This window comes from Terrapene carolina, unplaced genomic scaffold (assembly GCF_002925995.2).
Source record: "Terrapene carolina triunguis isolate 2854851 unplaced genomic scaffold, T_m_triunguis-2.0 Scaffold23, whole genome shotgun sequence".
In the NCBI taxonomy this organism is placed as follows: domain Eukaryota; kingdom Metazoa; phylum Chordata; order Testudines; family Emydidae; genus Terrapene; species Terrapene triunguis.
Genome location: NW_020664374.1, coordinates 18,492,321 through 18,508,816, shown reverse-complemented (window position 1 = coordinate 18,508,816; position 16,496 = coordinate 18,492,321). Strand labels below are relative to the sequence as shown.

Here is a 16,496-nt window from a genome sequence, read left to right as displayed (position 1 = left end):
CCCTGATCAGCATGGATAAAAGGGAGTTTGGTCTTTGAACCACATTACAAAACAGCACTAAATTTATTAAGTGCTTTGGGGATTGACTCCAGCATGATTCTCAGAACAGCCAGCACAGTACCCAGTGTGGACATGACCCCTTTGGTTGCTAGAAATTCCATTTGAATTGCAAACGTTCTGAATACAAAATAGAAATTTATTTTTGTTCAGCCACTGGCTTGAGGCGGCCATTACACCTCTGTGGGCCTCAGTTTCCTCATCTATAAACCCAGAGATAGCCACATCCATCTTTCTAAATGCGTTTACAGAGATCCTTGGATGAAGAGCTTTATCTAAGTGCAAGGTGTAGTAAGATTGTCATTTCAGACTGTATGCTCCTTGGGGCAGGAAGAGTCAGTCTCTGCACCTGGAACTCGCTGTGGGTACTAAATGATTACTACAAAATATCCTGCTTGATATTTTCTTTTTTCCTTGAACCTTCTAACATGCCAGGAGCAATCGGTTCACATCCCTGGGCCAATCGCCTAAGAAACGCCAAGCATCTTGAGCCACACACTCACCTTTTAGATGCTGCTGGGGAGAAGAAATTAAAAACCTGTGTCTATTTCTGTTGTGCTCTACCCAGACCTAAGGTAAGTTACAGGCACGAACTGGAGAGTTTCTGTTACACTCAGAAACTCAACCACATCCTTCTGCACATGCTCTGTGCTGACCTCCAGAGCAGGGAGCCGCTCACTGCTTGCAGCTGTGGCATGAGGGCAGGCGAGAGGATGTTTAAGGCAGGAGGCTCCTTCCCAACAACCTACCCGGTGCCACTAGTATCATGCCTGGCCGGTTCCTTATCTGGGAGCTGCACGGGCCGGCCTGGAGCAAGCCACGCGCTCCCAGGGCCGCAAGCAGCAGCCGCCGGGGGAAGGGGGAGACACGCGCTCTGCACAGGGGCTGCTTTGAGTCCCGCCCCACGCGCGCTGCGGCTCCTGCTTCAGCTCCCCGGAGGCGCCGCGTGCGGAACGCCACGCGCTGGGGGCCTCGAGCCGCCGGGGCTAGCAGCGCTGGTTCTCGCGGCGGGGCGGGGAGCAGGAGGCGTGCGGTAGCGTCCTGCATAAGAATGGCGATGGCAGACTGTAGTCATGTGGCGGTTCCATAGTGTAGTGGTTATCACGTCTGCTTTACACGCAGAAGGTCCTGGGTTCGAGCCCCAGTGGAACCAAAGCCTGCGGCTTTGTTTTGGGTGAGGTTTCTTTCCGGGGAAGTGGATAGTTAGATTCTTCCCGTTTTTCCAGCCTGGGGTTTTGTTCAGGAGAATTTATAGTAACATTTCTAAATAAATAAACCTGATTGAAGTCTGTGACCTGTGACACTGCAGCAGCGTGCACCCAAATGGGGCAGCATCTGCGGCTTGCATCCAGCGACGTGCAAGCCAAGCTCCTGTTCCTGCCTTGATTCACCACACTGCGGGGGTTCTCTAGCTTTGCTATCTCACCAGAGACACTGTGCCATGCAGAGAGAGCTTGCCAAAAAATCAACAGGAGTGCAGGGGACTGGACAATATGACCTCTCAAGGACTCTTCTAGTTTTATGATTCTATTGAATACACTTTGTGTAAAATAATAGCACTTCTCTTCAGGTTTTGTTCCAAACGGTTTGAAATTGACTCATTTTTTCCTTTAAAACAATCTTTTCAAAACATTTGTAATAAAAATTTGAAACCAAATTATTTAGTTGATAAAAAACGGGGTTTCTGGGAAAGGAAATAGTTTGACAACATTTTCAAGAATGTTTTAAATAAAAAAAAATTTGGATTAAAAAGTCTCTTTTTCAAAAGGCAACTTTATAATAATGAAAAAAGTAATTGCTACAATGTCAGTTATTTTTCAGGGAAAAAATGGCTTTTAAAAAAAAAGATAATTTTCAATAAACAATTCAAAAATTTTTGGCCAGCTCTAATCGTGACTCACATCTCCTGCTATTTGACTTCCTTTTGTAAATTCCCAGGGACACCTACATACAGCAAGGGTTCATATGTCAAAGAAATATTAGGAAAGCATTTAATGCATTTTATTTTCTGTTAGTGTACTTTTGCACCTGGTAATATGGAGGAGAGCCAGCATCATATGACCAGTTAGCCTGTGGCATAAGTGCTTTGTGGACAACCGCTGATCCACAGACCACAGATTGTGTTCTGTGTCATAAGGAGCAATCCTAGCACGGGAAAATATACCAGTGAACCATTCTTCCCTGGAGAATATACCAGAGGGAATTATTCCAAACTGAGGAATATACTATGGAAACAAGCCTAGCATGAGAGGAAGGGTGATCTTGGGCCTGATTCTCCTCTGTCTTGCACCTTGTGTGTCATTTACACCTATGCCAAGTGTGTATAAGACACAACCATTCTGATTTGGTAGCACTTTAAACCCTCTTTGCACAGGTATAAATATCTATTCAAAGGATAAAGCAGTGGCGTGGGAGTCAGGCGGTCTGGGTTCTACTCCCAGCTTTTCTACAGCCATTACTTCTGGTAAGTTTGTAAGGCCAAAAATGCTTACGGATTCTGAGTGGCCAGCTGAGGACACACAGGCTTTGCTTTTTAATAGTGCTTAGCACAGATAGCTTCAACATAGGGCCAGATTCTGATAATCATCAGTCACATTGAGTACCACCTCATTTCTTGAGTGGTCCCCATTGAGGTCAACAGGAATATTTGTGGATTAAAGTGCTACTCAACATGAATAAGGTAGGCAGACTCAACCAAAATAAACAGAAGTTACAAGTAATCAGCACCTTTGAAAAATCAGTTCCAAAGCAACTCAAATTGGGCACCCAAAGTCAGTGCCAGCTTATAAATTTTTGGGCTTTAACCTCTGTGCACTTTAGTTTTCCCCATTTCTAAACTGGGGTACTAATACTTACAGTAGTGTAGTCAAGACTGAACTCAGGTAAACTGAGGTTACCCACTTCTCAGTTGGGGACTATGGAATTTATCTTCTCATTTGGGGAATCTGAAGTTGACTTTAGGTTAGTTTACCCTTTTCTTTTTTTTTAACCACCACCGAATACTTCCCTCAATGGGGTGTCATAAAACTAAATCCATTTACATTTGTAAGATGCAAAGATACTGTGATGATGAGCACTATAAAACAATATGTGGATAAATAAACACAGGAGAACAGATCATAGAGTGCAATCTTTAACTGTTCCCTCCTCCTGGAGTGAATGGCTGGAGTAGCTCAGTCTGATCCTCTTTAATGGTGTAAATCTGGACTGGATTCAGTGGAATTGCCAGTGTGAGTGTAAATCAGGCCTGATGTGTCCTAAGAGGTCTTTTCCGTCTCTGGTTTCTATGGACCATCCTCTTTTGTCCTTATCTGAGCAAACCTTCGTGGACTGCAGTGAGAGTTTTGCTCACTAAAGGACCACAAAATGTGTCTCCTATGATTCTGTGATTCAGACCTCTATAAAATTAATGTATACTGGTGAGTACAGAACAGATGAGCAATTCCCAGTTTCATGGAGTATATTTTGATTCTATAACCCAGGAGACAATAGTGACTAGAAACACTGATGCATGCAGCATGGGGAGTGTGCAGCACTATCAGGAAGCGAGGGAAAGAGACAGAGGGAGTAGCATCCTGTGCCGCCTCTGAAGAGGGATGAGTGTTTCTAAGTACTGATAGCTGCTGTGATAATAACAGTTCTGCTGCTGCTGCCGCCACCCACGCACAGACTTCTGCTGCTGAATGCAAATAGCCTCATTGTGACGCATGGCGGGGAACACTGAGGTCAGCACAGTAGGTAATTGGTGATATCATCACTGATGTGAAGGCGGCTTCATCCCACCTGCATTATCTAACATAGGTCTCCGCCAAAGAACTGCAGGACAGTGTTCATGCTCCTGTGCTTGTGTCACTTCAGCTAAGTTTCAGCATATTTTATCCAAGACATAAAGCTAGTTTGTACAGCTTTAAACACCTTTGATTTTATATCCATGATGTCAATTCACTTGTTCTCAAATATTTCATTGTTTGAATGCTTGGGAAAAGTGCAATTCCCGTCGTGTGTGTGTATATAATTGTTTTTCCCCTTGATTTTACCTGCATACAACAAAATCAACACAATATTAAATAAGAGAATCAGAGACTTAAAATCTGGGCCATCTCAAATTGCATTGGACTGATATTTTTGCATTTAACTTTCTTTATAAAAATGCTCCTACATGGTGTATGCAGTGTTGTTGCAGCCATGTGACCCCAGGATATTACAGAGACAAGGTGGGTGAGGTAATATTTTTTATTGGACCAACTTCTGTTGGCGGGGTGGCAGGTTTGTATAATTTTTGGTGGTGCCCAGAATGGGTCCAAGTCCCCCCCCACACACACACACACCTGCCTAAGGCTCTGGGAGGGAGTTTGGGTGTGGGAGGGGTGAGGGGTCAGGCTCTGGGAGGGAGTTTGGGTGTGGGCTCTGGGCTGGGGCAGGGAGTTGGGGTGCGGGCTCTGGGCTGGGGCCAAGGGTTGGGGGGTGGGAGGGGGTGCGGGCTCTTGGAGGGAGTTGGGGGTAGGCTCTGGGCTGGGGCCAGGGGTTGGGGTGTGGGGTGTGGGCTCTGGGAGGGAGTTTGGGTGCGGGGGGTGGGCTCTGGGCTGGGGAAGGGGGTTGGGGTGTGGAGGGTGGACCCTGGGAGGTAGTTTGGGTGCAGGCTCTGGGCTGAGGCAGGGGGTTCGGGTGTGGCGCTTACCTTGGTCAGCTCCCAAAAGTGACCCACACCCCCCTCTGGCAGCAGTTCCTAGGCGGAGGGGGGTGGGGAGGGTCACCGCACGCCATTGCCCGCAGGCACCGCCCCCGCAGCTCCCATTGGCCGCAGTTGGCAGAGTCGGCGCTCGGGGTGGGGACAGCACACGGAGACACACACACACACACACACGGGGCCGCAGATATGTGCCAGCCGCTTCCGGAAGCGGAGCGGGCGGGGCAGGAAGCCGCCTTAGCCCCGCTGCACTGCCGGTGGTGGCGGGGGCCCCGGGCCCTTTTAAATCGCCTGGGGGTGGTTGGGGGGACATTCCGGGGGAGGCACGCGGGGGCAGCAGGCGGGGTCGGGGGAGAGACCCAGCCCCAAACTTTGGTAGAGCCGGGCCCCCCATACTCTCATATTGGTGGAGCATGGGCACCACTGGCCCATACAACTCACCACCCCTGTCTGTTGGTGAGGGAGACGAGCTTTCAAGTTTATACAGAGCTTGTCTTCAGGTCTGGGAAACTGACTCAGTGTCACAGTTAAATACAAGGTGGAACAGATTGTTTAGCAGATGTAGTTAACACATATTTCAAGGGACCATTCAAAGTGAAGTGGCCAGTTAACACTCCTCCAGTTGTAGGGCGGAAAGGAAGTAGGGGGGAAGTCACTGGAAGGGGAGGTTCTTAGTTGGTTAGTGAGGATTATAGTCATAGGCCTAAGGCTGCCATCAAGTATATTCTCTGACAGTGGAATTCACCCGGTGCATAGGGCCATCACATGCCTATGCACTACCCAAGTCCCATTTTGGGTAGTGCATAGGCCTTGTGCAGGCTGTCTGAATAGCACTGAGTATCACCACCATGAGGGATGGCATCATACATGAGTGCAAGGGACTTAAAAAGAAAACTCGAGTGTGTCTCACGTTAAAGTCCATTCCAGGGCTCAGAGAGAGCGGCTCCATGATCCCAAATCTTCTGGGGAGAAAAACAATTGTTTCTTCCTGCTACCAAGAATTTCTAACATTAAAAATATACCTCGTCACTATTCAGTGGAGGGACTTTCTAATCTACTGTACCACAGAAGGTACAGGCTGTGTGGATTTGAAGGGGAGAGCAATTAACTGTTGGAACTGTTACGTTATTTGCAAAAGGATATTGAACTTTTTAAATAAAGTTCTCCCGTCAGCTGATATGTCATCACTCAAAGGAGATAGGTCATCACTCATTAGCAGTTCAATTGTGCCACTAAGGCACTGCCCCCCCCCGAAGGCTGCTCAGAGCATGCCTATCCCAGGGCAACTTCTAGCAGGCTATGGGAGGCTATGAGAGAGAGAGAGAGAGAGAGAGAGAGAATAGGAGCAACAGCACCATAGTACATAGATACAAAGGACCAGCTTTCACCCGTGACCTCTCAGCAAGAGTTTTATTTGAGCTGGAAAGGAGAGGCGGAGGTGGAGGAAATGTCCCCTCCCTTTTAACTATTATTATTTAACTGTATAATTAAGTTGGGGTTTAAGAAGGCAGGCTCTGTTGTGGCAACTATGGGTTTGACTAGACTGCTATAAAAACCCTGCAGACCCCAGTCTGAGAGCTCGGGGCTCAGGCTGCAGGGCTAAAAATGGCAGTGCAGATGTTTGAGTTTGGGCTGGACCTTGGGCTATAAGACCCTCCCACACTGCAGAGTCTCAGAGCCCAGACTCCAAACAAAGCCCAAACATTTACACTGAAATTTACCCCTCAGTCTGAGCCCTGCAAGTCCAAGTGAGCTGACCTGAGCCATCCATGGCCAAGCCATGAGTCTTTTCTTGCAGTGTAGATGTAACCTATTGGGCCATAGTCTTCCTTGGTAAAACTCTGTATAAATTGATGGAGTTACACCCAGGATGAATTTGCCCCATTATGGTTACATTTAGGCATGATTACCACAGAAGCAGTACAGTTCTAGTGATGTGAAGTGGAAAAAGAAAGATTATTTGGGGTTGGAAAGAGTGTCCAGGATATTTGACTTTTTAAGTTATATTTATGTGACTTTTTTTCACTCCAGCCATTCAATGACCTTTTCTTAAAAATGCTGTGCTAAATCAACATCCCTGGTTACGTAACATTTTCTTAATCGATAAGAAGCAAAGGGCAGAAAGCAGCAGTGGCTTAATCTAGCAGCAACACATTTGACATTTGCAGTGATTTATCTGCTGGCTACCTGTAAAATCTTAGATCTCCTGAATCTCTTTTTCAGTAGAAACACCAATACTATCCTTCCACTAAAGTCCCCGACAATCATACCTAATTAATAGGGCTTTAGGCTCTGAGCCAAAGTGAGAGTCTTTCCACTGACTTCAATAGACTTTAGAGACGGCTCTCACTGTTTAAAACTGTTATTACAATGGTCTGCAATTTAAATTGTCTCATAGTGACTTTTAATGGAAGGATACTATGAGGTAGAACTTTTAGCAAAGGAAGGCTTCTTATGGTGGTTTATTTTCTGGTTCAAGATTTTACAAGTAGTCAGCAGATAAATCACTGCATAGGTCAAATGTGCTGCTTCTCCTAGATTAAGTCATTGCTGCTCTCATTCCTTTGCTCTTTGTGGGCCGAGAAAACATTATAACCAGGGCTGTTTTCTAAGCATGATAGTTTTTAGAAAAACAAATATCACCAAGTGGTTATGGTGGGAAAAAATGAAGGGGGAAATATATGTACACACTATACACGTCATGCCTTTTAAATATTGTTCCTCTTGATATCTTCTTTAGGATGGAGCTTTGATGACTGCAGTAGTGTGTGGCTGGCTTGATTGTATTTGGTAAAACCATGAGAGCTAAGGAGAGTAAGGTGCTTAATCAGGCATTGCTTAAGTTAATCTCACTCCTTCTCAGAAAGCTGTGCAGCACGCTAAGTACTCATTCTCGAAAGACAAAAGAAGAGATGCAGTTGAAGATGGAAAACATCCTGCTGTCTCTTCTTTTCTGCTACAAAGGTATGCACCGTACCTGCTTGTAGGCACTTTTGGCTGTTTGTGTTTATATTTCTTGTTTCACTCACCCCTCTTTATTCTGCCACTGGCTGTGGGGTAGAGAGTGAGCTCTTCTGTAAGTGCTATTGTAGACATAATAATTTGTGTAAAGGAAAAATTCTAGAGCAGACGTAATTTATGTACACTTGCATTTGAGAGAGAGCGCGCGAGAGAAATGATTTCTCATAGTTCTCTGAATACCAAATAATTGCCGTTTTAAAAAACTGACATATAATTTGCCAAAATATAAATTTGGACAGGAGACTGTAATGATTCTTAATCAGGGAGTAAATAATAGTTATTTGAAAAATGAGGTACTGTATAATATGAAAGAGCTGGTCTCTCATGAATCAAGCCTCTTGATTAAGTGAAGGTTGGTTGTGACCCTTGGCAGCATAACATTGCATTTCTGATTATACAGATCCTTAGTTTCCAAAGATATTTCAGCGGTTTCCAGAACTGGAAAATCAGAGTTGTAGTGGAAAGGTTTCAAAAGAACTACTATACTGTATAAAAAATAGATATCTGAAGAAAAATTGACAAGTATTTACTGATTTTGAAGTTATCCAAAATTTAAGTTTAAGGAAACCATCAATAGTAGGAGTTTAATATGAGTTGTCAAAAGCCAGAAAATGTAGGGGTCACAGCTACCCTCCATCCTTAATTAACCCCATTGTGCCTAGGTATTACCAGCGTTAGCTACAAGTAGATACATTTATAGACTCGTTTGAAATTCTGACCTCATTCGAATCAAAGGCAAAATTCCCATTAATATCAATGGGCAGGATTTCACCCCTTAATATCTAACCACATTAAGGATCACAGAATTTCACAAGTCAGAGAATATAGATAATCCAATTCATCCGTCTGAGAATGCAAAATTGTTCCTTTCAGTATATTTTTTATTGTTTTGTCTAGTCTAGTTTTTAAAGTCCCAAACCTATTCATATCCATGTCCATTATTTTAGCCTAATGCTTCTTGTGATCAGGACAGTTTTCCCAAATTAGTCCTGTCTTAATTTCATCCTATTATTCCTTGTTGTAGCTCAGAGTATCTCACACAATAATTTAGCTCCTTTCAGATATTTGTACACTGTTATAATATCCCATATCTCTCTGTCTTAGTTTGCATGTAGCTGACTTGTCAGTCTTCTACCGGGAACTTATGGGTTTAAGCCAAACCTTTAGCATTACTTGACTGGGTGTGGAGGGGCTTTATTGTAATGTGTTTCTATTTTCCTATGAATCCCAGCACTGTTTCGTTTTGATTGGGCACCCACATTTCTGCAAAAAATTACTTGCGCCATCACTTTCCAAACTTTGATTTCTGTATTTCATGTTTTTCTCTCTTTCCTCACTGAAGTGCCTTTTATACTGCACATTTACCTCCTGTACGTTAAAATGACTGCGGTCCAGTCTTTTATCCCAATCCCTTAGAATTCCCATCAGCTTCTCCATGTAGCTTACACCATCAAGAAGGTGCCATCAGGTCAGTCACGTAAGCTATGAGCAGTTATCCTGTACTAACCAATTTAGTTGTTCTCTTCAGTTTGACATGCACCTTTTGGCTGGTTCTTATATTTGCAATGGGCCCTACCAAAGCAGCAGCAGATGGTGCTAAGGCAAGCTCTTGTGACTAGTGCCTGAGCAGCTGTTGGTCCCAAATCCATATGGAAATAAAGTGCACACCGAGCTTTCTATTGACACAAATATGTTTTAACGCATTGAATGTGACATGTTTATTCTGCATTCTTCTGTCGGTGTCTGTATATGCATGGAAAAATGAACTCATCCCTACATTTTAAAAAAATGAGCCTCTTCTGTATTAGCTGTGGGCTTAACAACAAGACATTCAAATCATATTAAGGGCCACCTTAAGTTACACCCAGGCTACCCCAATACATCTAATGGCAGCAATATACCTTATGCCTATCAATACTAAGGAAAAATGGTGTGAATCTCAAGATCAGAGCTGCTCAACATTTCTCAGATGAAAAAGAATAATTAAAAAAGGGCCTTTTTCAAAAGCAAAAAAACCCATTTTGAAAAACTGTTTTTGAAATTATTTGGTTTTTGCAAATACTTTTCACAATACCTTTTTATTGAAAAATGTATCAAACATTACTGAAAACATCAAAAACATTATCAAAATGGTTGTTGCAATTGTTTCCATTTACCAAAACATTGTAATAATCATTTTGATAGTGGTTTTTGATAACATTTTTTATTAAAAAATGATTGACTTTTCACACATAAAAATAAAAAAACTAGAACTCTGAAGTGGATCCATTTTGGGTGTTGTGAAACAGAATCAATTTTAAAACTTTGAAGTCTTCATAATTTTTCTTTTTTGATCATCTGTAATTAAGATGCCTGAGGTGAAATCCTTGTCCCACTGAATTCAATTGAAGTTTTTGACTTCAGCGGGGCCAGGATTTCAATTCAGATGCCTAAATTTCCAAATACATATTTGTGTCCTGCCTACCCCAGGTCACAAAACATGATGTTTATATCATTATTTTCTAGTTTGTGTTAAAGGGAAAGGATATGGAACATTCCTAGCAAGTTTAAAGAGCAGAGAGAAGTTTAAAACAAAATAGCATCTGTCTCTTCTTGGGGAAGTGGCTGGTTCAGGAGATGGCTAATGAGATACTGACCTTTCACCATTTATGTCTCTGGCTCAAATCCTGCCCTGGTTGGTAGTTACTGAAATGAACTGGTGGCCTCAGCCCAGGAGACACACATAGCTGCATCACAACTGGCTCCCTATTGGCTGTGGAGAAAGCACATGAATAAAGTTAGAGCGGGGATCGGGAGTGAAAATGCGCAAGACCTGCAACTGCACTGAGGGGGACACGTCAACAGGATAGCAGATAGGAGAACAGGTCCCCCTTATGCCCCACAGCAGCTCTGATGATGTCTACTGGCAATCTTTGTAGAACAGCCGAGGGTTGTATTGGTGTGAAGACTTCAGATCAAATTTTGAAAGGGGCCTTGAAACTTAAGAGCTGAAGTCCCATTTTCAAAAGCAAACTAGGCCCTTAGGGACAGATTCTCAAAGGTATTTAGGTGCTTTAAGATGCCGATAGGCACCTAGTAGGATCTTCAAAAGCACCTAGGTGCCTAACTCCCACTGAAATCAACTTTGTTCAGATCTGTCCCATACACAAGGTACACATGATACACATTCAGTGGAATTCACCCCTGTGTTGAGGAACAGCCCAAGACCTCTGCTTCACTTAAGTTCCAGTAAAGCCCTATTTAGAGGTTATAAGTGGCAACGGTAAGTTTGCTGGGCCCCTCTGACAGGGGGTAAAATCCTGGACTGACTGACCACTAAGTGCCTAAGTCCATTTTGAAAAATGGGGCACAAGCTCCTAAATCACTTTGGCAGTTTTGAAACTTTTGTCCTGAGTTACTATATCGCAAGCATTTGAACCCTGCAGCTCAGGACTAAGGCACACGAAACGTACGTTGTTGGTGTGTGTGCTGCTTTTGTAGCACCCAAGGAGTAAGCCCTGGAAAAACACAAGAACCTGACTGAATCTGGTTGTTAAACCTGAACAGAAGGGTCCCCGTAACACAATTCACACAAGAGCAGATTGCTAGCTAGTGTAAATCACTGTCGTTTCACAGACTGTATGAAATCAGTGGAGTGTGTCCAATTTACACAAGCTGAGCATCTGGCCCAAAGAGCACATTTTACAGCTGAAACGTCAAAGGGCTGAAATATTTGACAAATGGCTCACAAAAGGAGAGATAACCTGTGCAGAGGGCCAGCAAGAGGCCTATGCACCACTTAAATGCAATTTAAATACTATGGGTGAAATCCTGGCCCCAGAGAAGAATGGCAAAACTATGGATTTCAACGGACCCAGGATTTCACCCCCAGCACATTTGCCCTCTGCCACTTATGTCCTCTAAAAAGGGCTTACTAGCTCAGGCTGGTCCTCTGCACAGGGGTGAATTGCACTGAATATGTATCAGTATGATGTTATATATTTATATAGCATCACTTATCCCCAGAGATCCTAAGGTGTTCATTAGATTTCTACAGCACCAATGGAATGAATTCACCTTTGGTAGAGAGGCCAGGAGGTAACCAGCACTGTAAGATATGAGGGGAGGGGAAATTATAAAAAATTGCATTTAATACTGTAATTACAGCAGAGATATTTGAATTTTTATAGTATTACTTATTCCACAGAGACCAAATTAGTCTTAAATTTTGGATTATATCTTATTTATTACATTCATTGTATAAACTACTACATAAATATATTATACATATTTCTATTTTTTAAAACCCAGATATTCCCTCGTCTTGTTGAAAAGGACACTGACAAGTAGTTTAGGACCAAAATTTGATATACATGTCAATGGTTTTATAATGTCAGGAACTCATTTGTAAGTCTAACACAGCCAAGCATGTATGAACATCTCAAATATTATAATTGAAGGACAGGAGACATCAAAAGTATGGAAAATACACAGATGCCTTAGGCCTAATTCCGCTTTCATTTGTACCTGTGCTACCCCATTGATGTCAGTAGGGTTACATGGATGCTGAGTATTTAGTTTACTGCGTGCAAAAAGCAAACAGACCCAAAGTTGTATTTTCTTTTCAATAAACACAAACAGCAGAATACTAAGGAATACGTTTGGATGGACTTTTACCCATCTGCATAATGATGACTTCTACTAACTTCTCTATAAAAAGGTAGTATGGGCTGGGGTAATAAGCACTGAGTTGGGGAAGTCTCAGTTCTAATCTTGCCTCTGCTGCTGATGCTTTGTGTGGCTTTGGGTAATTCACTTCGGCTTTCTATTCCAGTTTCCCTACCTACAAACTGGGTATGATAGTACTTACCTGTGGTCCGTGTACCTCAGAGTGGGGCTTAAAAGGATAAAATAAATAATATCTGTACAGTGTCTTAACCCTTTCAAGTGCTAAGTGTTGTATTATAAAACTCCATTTAATAATTGTATATATATTGTGACATTAACGAGACACTATCAATTTGAAACTAAGTCAGATTCAGAAAATGAATTAGAAGTAGTTTTAGGTACATCATCTATTTCTTTAGTTTTCCTGTCCAGTTTTTGTATTTTTTCATGTCAACATGTTTTTCTTTGCCCTGTTACTGTGTGAAATGACTCACACAAACAAGAGGGGTAACTGACTAACTTACCTGATTATACTGGTGAAACAATTACATTGATTGTGCCCAAAGTACTGCCAAAGACACAAACTATAAAAAGAGAAAATACGATTTACTAATTTCTCTCTTTATGGTATACTTAGCTGTTATCTACACAAATAATAGGCAAAATATTTCCAAGCAGAAGTGTGATTTTTAGTTTGACAATGTTCATTTAAAGAAGCAAATAAACAAAAATAAACATTCTCCACATGTCTGTGCTTACAATATTTTGATTTACTTGAGTTTATTTGGTCATATAACATGATCTATTTTAATCATGTTTTATATAATCTAAAAAGGGTTCACTGTTTCATAAATAGATCTCTCATATGTTATTACATCTGTCATAAAACATAATCACTCTTGGAAGTATGCTCTAGCATCCTTTAGGTGTTGTATATGTAATATGCATTGCCACACGTGATCTTAGTAGTATCCATGCTCTTTAAATTTTGTCAATTCTGTTCTTTTCCTTTGACTGAAAATTTGTTTCCTCTTAACAGTATAATTTTGGACCACAATAAGCTGTATGCCTTCCTTCCCCAATTAACTCTTTTTTTTTTTCTAATAACATTTAGAAATTTTATGAGAGGCTGCAACTACCTGCTCCTTTCATTAAATGTGCTGGGGTTTTTTATATACCGCATGGCAGTTTACCTCTCTTGTACCTGACCTAACCCGACTTGGTTTGATCTCCAGTTAATTGCTTTCAGTCATGTGACAATCTTCAATGTACATTTTTTTTAAAAGCTAGATGTTGGGTCTGCAGTGTAACTGCTGCCACCAAATTAACTGTACTTGTCAAAGATCCACTCACTGTGATTTCCCCAACTACAAAAGGAAGTTATCCAGAACATTCAGGGCAGATAAGGTAAGGTGCAGAAGGGGTGATATGAAGCCCCACTTGGAGCTGAGCCAACAGTCTTTGCAGGGTCTCAGCTATGGTGCACAGAAGATTATCAATTTGTAATTATTAAGTCTCAGATGGTCATGGTGCTTTACAGAACATAGAATAAGGCATAGTTCTTGTCTTGAAGACTGTACAATCTCGACCTAAAGCAGACAAGATGCAGGACACCAGTACAGAAAAGGGAGGGGGTGGAGGTGGAGAGCAGGGATCAGTGAGTCGAGCCTAAGCTGAAGGCTAAAAGTGTGGGGAGAGCAGGACTGCTCAATCAGAGGGACAGTGCCCAAGGTGGGCTACCCGGTGCTAACAACTCACAACAAAATGCATGGGCACTGGGAGCCAGCAGGAATGAGGACAGGGAAGGAGAAGCTCTCCTTCCTGAGGCTGCTCCTTTTCTGCCCCACCCCCATCCTAGTGCTGCTCCTCATGCCGACTCCTCCCATTCGCTCAGTGTTCAGCTCTAGAGCAACAGCGCTTCCAGAGGCCAGGGCACAAAACGGCCCCACAAGCAACTGACCGTAAGCCACCAGCACCCCAACATAAAGCCAGTATAGACATAGAAAACTGGCGGTGGTTCTTCTTTTCACAAGAATTCATGTGACATGAAATAGGACACCAGCATCACTTCTTTTTTGTGTCTAATTCCAGAGTAAATTTTAGAGCTGGTAACAAACAAGAAAATTTTTCATAACAAAATTATCCCCTTTTCACAGAAAATTGCTGGACTTCAACATTTTTCAGCAAAAAACTATAGCTCGTAAAAAAACAGTGACAATTTTTTTTTGCAAACTAATTCCTTTTTTCACTGAAAAATTTTAGAATTTGATTTTTTTTTTTGGCAAACATTTTGGCAAAAAAATTGTCCCATTTTGGTTGAAAACTTTTGAATTTTGAAAATTTCCAACCAGCTCGAATAAATTCCTAACTTCTTCTTATTGTGCTCTCGCTTTTACAGTCCTTGAATTACCTGTGAACTGATCAACTACTCACCACAGGCTAAACCTTGTTCTCACTGAATCTCACTCTGACTTCAAAGGGCCCAAGATTTGCCCCATAATAATAGAAAGAGTGTATAATAATCCATTTGTATAAGTTATTAGAGAATTATAAAGTCAGAAGATACTCAACAGTACATTATTTAGATAGGGCCAAAGCCACCAACTTTATATCTGGATCTAAACACCCCCAACATTTGGAGTTCTTAGCTCTGGCAGGGGGGTTGGTTTGGCCCATTCTAGAGAGTGGCCAGTGAGGCATCAAATGCAGACATCCTCAGTGCTTGTGGATGTTCAGAACTAGGGTTTTGATTTAGGCCCAGCTCTAGAATTAATAGAAAGTAGGCATGCCTCATTGCTTAGCAAAATGGACGTCATATGCAGCAGAAAGGACTGAACCTTCTACTCCTTACTGAGGCAAAGCTACTCATTCTAATCAATGGTATTTTTTACTGAGTTAGGAGTAAGAACTCTGGGCTTTACCCAAATGCATACACCACCAAATGAAATAAAAACTAAAATCACTGTGTGGTCTGTTTGCTGACAGAATTTAGTGTCTCTGGTTTTATTTCTGTAATTCAGTGACCCAAAGTGCACCAAACTGACTACACCTGCTCAGCATTTGTGTAAACATGTTCTGTGATGCTAATGACCTGATCTGAACATTTATTTTCATGGTATTAAAGGCAGTAAAGTACAGTACAAAATGGATACGAAACACACTGTATCATTAGAACCAAAATATGAAGGGACTTTGATGTTCTATTCTTACCTTGATCATATTACTTACATTTCAGTCATTTGTGCTGAAAGAAGTTAAAGCATTTGAATTGCATAATTAAGTTTTTTTATCATGAATTTATTCTTTACAAAGGGCCAAAATCCAGAGGTCTCTACTTTATATTTAGTCATTTTTTCTTAGTCTGCGCTCATCCAAATTCCAATTATAGTCAGTTTAAGTTATGCCACTGAATTCAGTGGAAGTAGGGTAGGGCTTGTGGCCCACACAGCTCTCAGCTGTACCTGATTGTAAAGTGCATCATTAATTTTAGACCCAAATTTACCTCTATTCCACATAAATCTGTCTCTGTTTATTGTTGTAAATTGCTGACATCAGAAATGCTGACTCAGGGGACTGAGGTTAAAACAAATGTTGCGTATTTTTTTTAAAAAGCCATCGTATAGTTTTCAAGCTCTCACCTCTGTCGTGTTCTTTGTTGTGTTCTTCATTTGAGAGTGTTGATGAATACTAGCAAAGCCATTGCCACATCTGAGAGGAGTCTACGTTTCAGCAGTGGATAAATTGATCCTTGTCAATAGTTTGTATTTCAATTGATTATGACTATGAAGCATTTTGGGAATATTATGTGATGAAAGTTGCTATATACATGTAAGACATTATTAACTATTAGCATTATTTAAACCTTGCTAGGTTCAGCTCTGGCCCAGTGTAGGAATGAATAACCTGTAACTGGAGTTCAGTGAACAATTCACAAACAGTAATTTATTTGATAGAAAGAGCCTCTTTTACTGCTCACAGAACATGTGCGTGCAGATTTCTAGTTCCTCATTCAAATTTATTCACTTTTTTTCTACTCTATGACTCGATCATCAGCAGTTTGCCAGTTCACTGCAGGTATTGGACA

The 16,496-nt window shown here is 41.9% G+C and overlaps 1 non-coding gene and 1 pseudogene across 1 annotated transcript; both read left to right on the top strand.

Moving 5' to 3' along the window:
• The first annotated feature begins 1,137 nt into the window (after positions 1-1,137).
• On the top strand, positions 1,138-1,210 carry TRNAV-UAC. The gene has a single exon. It is a non-coding gene; the product is annotated as a tRNA-Val (tRNA).
• Positions 1,211-3,764: 2,554 nt separating this feature from the next.
• LOC113406189 overlaps positions 3,765-16,496 on the top strand; it is a 34,988-nt pseudogene continuing 22,256 nt past the window's right edge.